Source organism: Mytilus galloprovincialis, chromosome 11, assembly GCF_965363235.1.
Source record: "Mytilus galloprovincialis chromosome 11, xbMytGall1.hap1.1, whole genome shotgun sequence".
In the NCBI taxonomy this organism is placed as follows: Eukaryota; Metazoa; Mollusca; class Bivalvia; order Mytilida; family Mytilidae; genus Mytilus; species Mytilus galloprovincialis.
In genome coordinates this window covers 60,855,802-60,862,555 of record NC_134848.1, presented here as the reverse complement: position 1 = coordinate 60,862,555, position 6,754 = coordinate 60,855,802, and positions in this window count along the sequence as shown.

The following is a 6,754-nucleotide window of genomic DNA, read 5'->3' as shown; positions in this document are numbered from 1 at the left end:
ATATACACAATTCTTAAGGTTATTTTAATTTAATACATTATTCGTTAAATATGACTTTTTATTTTTATTTAATTTAGACCAATATGATTCCAATAACTTGAACACTAGTGTATGTTGTAACACACATGCTTTGAATATAAATACATATAGACAGCGTATCTACACTTTATGATATGAACAACTAATCTAATGGAATATCAACATGATAAGATGATGGAACTTTTATATCAACAACATATTTTGCGCCGTATCTTTTAAGTAGATTAAACATATCGATGTCATTGTTTAATGATGCTAAATTTAGTAAAAGAGATCCGGGAGACATGCCTCTAATCACTGGTCGAAAAAACTCAGGGACAGTTTCTATATTTACGATATCAATATGAGTTGGCAAACATGCACCATTTTTAAGCAACAGTTCTACAATAGACTTGTGCTTAAATATACATGCAATCAGTAGTGGCGAAATTTCTGCTTTTTCGGAAAAGTCTATAATTTGTTTTGCTTTTAAAGGTTGTTGATATTGGATATATCTATCAAGTGTATATATGAAGTGTCCCCAGTTAGCTGTTTTATTGACATCTGCTTTGTTGTCAATTAACACTTTAACCGTATGGATATCCCCATGTATACAGGCAGCATGGAGGGCGGAAAAACCAACTACACCATAGAAATTAACATCGACGTATGCTGCTAGCATCTGAACCATATCAGCCCAAGCTCTATTACTGGCAATTTGAATAGGTAACATAGGTAAAGTGCCGTCGGTCTTAGCAGCATCTTTTGTGTTCAAAATTTGCGCTATTCGCGTGTTGTCCCCTGAATTTTCACTTTTGATAAATTGTATAAATTTCTGTCTGAATTGCCAGTTATTCATGCCGTGGTAATTAAAAGCTTTGAATATCTGTCGTTCTTTCATTACATCTAGCATTCTTTGAAAGAATAGATTTTCATTCACATGACTAACCGGAATAATTATGTCAGAAACACACAAATCAATGGAAGTAAAATGTGCATGACTAAATAACAAATCACTATTCAAATGTTGAATAATAGTTTGTTGTGAAACACGTGCAGAAAATTTCAATAGCATATAAAAGATACGGATGTTTATAGGCAAGAACATAGCCCCGCCCTTCCTTATATATGTACCTGTGAGATTCTCAAGACACCTGTAAAAGGTATCTTTCTTTATGTCAAGGTATTCTGTAAAAAAATTTAATTTAACTTCCTGCCTGCCAATGATTTCTTTTTTAAAATTATCAATCTGGCTTACTTTTCCATTCAGTAAAACAAATATTAGAATGGTTTTGTAGGAATGCTCGTCATGTTTATTTAAAGAGTCGAGAAATTCTTCATGAATGCGCCTTCTGTTACAGAAAAAGTAATAAACGCCTAACTTCAAACTCAGTGTGCTTCTATAAGTATTATACATAGCACACAACAGAGGGAAGTGTTCAGCTATGTCTTCATCAGAAATGGCTACTACTGAGTCTATCTCTGATTGTTCTAAAGACTGAATATGCATATTTAGTAGATCCTGCTTTTGTATATTTGTTAACGGAAAGTTGTTCATGTATATGGGGTCCTTAAATATGCTATTTTGACATTTTGAATTAGCATCATTAAAGATATGGAGTGCACTAGTGGCAATAATTTTAGTTCCACCAACACTTAAAATACTGTTTAGGAATTTTTCATAGTCCTGCCAGGATTCAAACTTGGTTGGCATCAAATATCTTTCACCATATACGTCATCTACAATAAAGATTTGATTTTTCTCTTTTGCGTAAAACAATTTCATTTCCATGGGGTTTCGACATGGAATTATGTCATATCCTTCTTCATCCCGCAACCGCAGTGCTACATGTTGAATGAGGGATGATTTTCCTTGTCCAAACGAACCTATTACGGGAAGACAGTTTCTATTTTGAAGGGCATACACTATGGCATCGACAGCGTCTGTTTTCACAAATTTGTGGTTATCCTCCTCCCATTTTCCTATGTCTATTATATGCGAATCTGTAAAAAAAAAACCAACATTTCTATTCTAATATAATCCTGTGAAAGTTAACACGAATGATTTGCAAGTTTTGACACATGATTTCATTAATCTTTAATAATCTCGAACCCAACGAAAATGTCGATAAAATGGGGTGTGTCATTTAAAATTCAAAAAATGAGGTTGATATCAGGTGAACCTTGTTAAGCTTGAAGTACTACACAGTTATACGTAGTGCTTAAAGACAATAAAATAAACTGTTGAGACGAATCGTATCAAATTAATAGAAAAAGCTTACAAACATACTGCAAATATGGAAATTTAAAGACTAAGCGTGTTGAGGGTGGTCCATAATTTAGTTTGACAACTTCAGAAATACTACAGAATGACATTTCGAACTGAACCAAATTACTTCTTTATATACAATTCATCTTTTTTGTAATATTGATCTCAGCCCCCTCTAAATATTTCATGCATAACGTATAAAAAATCAATCTGGTAAGTGTATTAAAATATATTTCAAGTTATACGAGAGACATTTAGTACAATGTCTCAGTTTCTACACTGTTAAACACTAAGTACCATATTTATTTTTTAAATAACTAAGATTATAACATAATGTCGACGGCTGTCCCCTATTTTGACGTTTTTGCCTTTTGTGCCTGCTTGTTTTGCGTAAACATTGTTGTCAATATAATGGAATTTTATGCGATTGTTGATAAGTTAGAGGTTTACACAAATATAGCTATTAATAACAGGAAAATCTTTCATTTTCTACATTTTGTGATTTTACTTTTTGTAAACAAGGAAAAACCCAGGAAAATACTTGTTTCCTCTGGTCTAATAGGATAGAAAGACTTGACCAATTCTAATAAAACTATGCATGACCTACGCCGAGGGATTTATATCACAGTTTATTACACTTTAAGGCTGTGCAATATATATTTTACAAATTACGACCATTTTAATACTAAACTTTAAATATTGATTTTTTTACGTTTAAATCTAACTATTTTTACTATCAAGAGTTGCATTTTGAATGCCTTAATACATTAGTAATTCTGTATCAAAAGCAAGTTAAAGATTCATGACAGCGGTTTAAAATAAGAATTATAATAGCCTGTGCCTGGAAATAGAGATTTGGGTCAATAGATAAACACGTAATATATATATTGATATTCTTTCGTTTGGTGTGTTTGTACTGTTATGAATTGATATTTGATTACGAATTGTCGTTTGAATTTTTAATCAAAGTTCGTTTCTTTTTCGAGTTGTTATGTTATTTTTTACATGTGGTTTTTGAAAGTTTGCATACATTCATTTAGAACATTTTTGTTTCGTTGAACATTATAATTTGTGGTTCCCCTGGTACCATGAAATCCACAAGACTTGGTGCCTAACGAATATTAATGATTATTAGAATTCAGTATCGTCATTATATAAAAAAAAGTGCTGTCAACCTCGGAGTATGCAGTGGCTTCATACAGACATTTATAACAATTTAACTTTATACAAAATTAACTCGTTGTGTAAATGTACTGACTTTACCGAACAGTAACAGTAACATTGCACATATATTAAGATTATTTTTTCAGTATATAACTGATTATCATATGATATTACCCATGAAAATACAGCTAAAGAAAGATGAAGAGAGGGGGAGATGTATCATTAAAAATTAGAATTATTAAATTCTTCGTAACTCGTCAAAACTCCAGTAAAAGAACAACATAGCTCAGAATAATAGACAAAAAACGGGTAATTTGAAAATGCATAATGAACAAACAACTGTTACAACACCTTGCATATTCTTTAATCTACTTTTACGCATACCTCTTCCAGGAATTTGCAGTTCGTTGATAATTTCAATCATATCAGCCTTTAAACTTTTAATTTCTTCCCGCACTTCACTGATGTTATCTAATCTCATTGTTCCAAGTTGAATGATTCTTTGATCTAGACGTGATCCACTTAGTCTAGATATTGCCTGGAAAAAGAAACTATTACATTTACAATCAACATGTTTTTAATAATATCATCCCATGCAAACGAAAGAAGTGTTACATATTGTTCTCATATTTTTCTATATTTGATTTTTTTCCCATTGTGTTATTATGGAACCCGTAAGACAATTTCGGTTGACTTGGTTTTTTCTTTGTTTTAGTCGGCATAAAATTTATAATTAATGTTATTATTATCATGTCACCCTGAGCAAAGTCGGTTGACATATTTTTATTGTTCGATCAATTTTTTATTATTATTTTTTTTTTTTATTATTTCAAACTTTTTGCTATTTTTAAAATGAATGACATCACCTTGGAAACGAGTTGATGAGGGTGTCACCCGTTATTTTCAGCAATAATAGATCTAGTTATGTCATCCTGACGGGGGTCTGATGACATATTGTTATTGTTTCTTTCTTTTTTTACTATTTATTTATCATGACTATCATTACTCCATACATTTTGTCCAAAGTATTTCTCGTAATAGATTCTACCCCAATAGAAAAACAGAAATTTAGAAATTCATAAAATGATGAATACATGTAAGATCATTGAGCGTATTGTTCTGTCAATATTAGGCAATTGATACAATCTCTTAAAATATGGAAAAACTCATTGGTCAACATATATATCTTCAATGAAACTAAGTTAACTTAAATATAACGCTCATTATTTTTTCAACGTAGATAGAGACATGAATAGAATGCAATACTTATATTCCACTGAGAGAATGTTATCTTACTTCTTTAATGTTTTTCCAGTTTGACTTGAAGGTAGCCGTATCCAATACGTCATCCCCAGAATGTGCCATTTCATTCCTATGAAATTTAATCCTTACCAAATCGTCCCCTTTTGCTATGTGTTTAGGGTCTGGTAGGCTCTCCCAATCTTTATTTGTTGGAATAACTACACGTCCAATTGTTCTAACAAAATTCCGTATCAAACCAATCAATAAAGTTATGTCAAACACCTTAGATGTTACTCTACCTACAAATACCACGTACGATCTCATTAAAACACTTTAATATACCTAGGACATGATATGAATTATGAACACTATAAACAATCTAAATAATATAGCCTACCGTCGAAACCGTACCTTGGTATACACTTTATTTGGTTACGTCTATGAATGTGTATAATTTCGTGTTATTTATCTAAGTGTAAAAAGAAATACAAACAACTGCGAAAAGATCTTTCGAAATTAGCCTATTTTTATACATTTTAATGAAACATCTAATATGTCGTGAGATAAAAGAAACAAGTTTGAGTTTTCTGAAAAGCTATGGACTGCTTCGCTCTGTCCTAATTTTAGGTAACATGTGTGCGTGAGGTTGTTGAATTAGTATTGAACATGTAGTATTTTTAGATATTGATTGATATAAAATGAATATACTTTAAGAGTGTGCGTTATAAACGCATGCTTTTCAGTAAAAAAAATAAATATATTGAGGTGTGCCTAGATTGTCAAGTTATGAAATACAGATAATGCATATTTGTAAACATTGTATAGGAACATTGTTAACAAAGGAAATCGTGAAAGTTGCAGAGTAACAAAGCAAATAAACTTTTATTCGATAACGAATTAACCAGTGAATCACAGCAATCTCTGTTGCTTAGTAAACTATTCACAATAAATGTTTTTGTTCCTTACCAACTGCCGGAAACATCAAGTCAAGCTGCTTCCCTGTAAGTCTCCAGCGTTTAGCATTTCGTCTAATATTACTCTCTTCCCTGCGCAATTCGATATCTAATGTATTGTTAGGAAAAAAACTGTCAAAAAATATTCTTACTGCTTCAGTACCAGGACCATTTACCAGCTTAAAAAATCTGAGGAAATTATCCTCTTGCTCATTAATTGACGATGCCATGCTGGTATCGATAATTCAATCTGCAATCAATAACAGAACATGTGTGAACAATAGAGAATAGTAATGTTTGCATATGAAACAAAATTGTTCGTCTACTTGTATTAATTAGCTTTTTGTAATGTTCGAATAATCTGTTCTTGATATCACAAATCAAATATTAAACAGATAACTGTATTTGGGAAATTATGTCGCGTGTAAAGCAGCTCTTTTGCCACATGTCCTGTTGGTATATTATTGTTGATAGATACGTGAATAACACACATGTTTTGCGAATAATTGTTTCAAAGTGTGAAATTAAAAGTACAACTTTTATTGCACCTTTTCGCATTTTAAATACTTTCGCTAATTTTTTCCTGATACTTCTATCATAAAATTCAATGCACATCTTTTCTAAATATATAAGAAATAATATGCATGCAAGAGGGTAACCCAATATATTAAATAAAACATACACATACAAGGTCATGACCCATTTTCCAATTATTTGAATACAACTTTGTTTTAATTTTGACATATTAAATCAAGAAGTAAAAACAACATTATAAGTTGATAATGATTTAATGTTGACACATATGAAAAATAATAGAATTTGTATAAATCACATAACGAAAATGTGGAAAAAATGAAATGCATGTTATCAAATGAGTTATGTTGTTTACTCATGGTGGGTTCTTCTTTATTTTTATTGGAAATAATGATTAGTTTTTCACCTCGTGTATCCGAACCATAGGATTATTTGGACTGTATGCGTACCCTCCTACGGTCCGTTCATACGCGTATGGTCAGACTATATGAGTAATTTACTCGTTTGATTATTCATTAACGGACCACACCGTATTAGTATTTGCTCTTCAACTTTATACTTGTTTGGCTTTGTA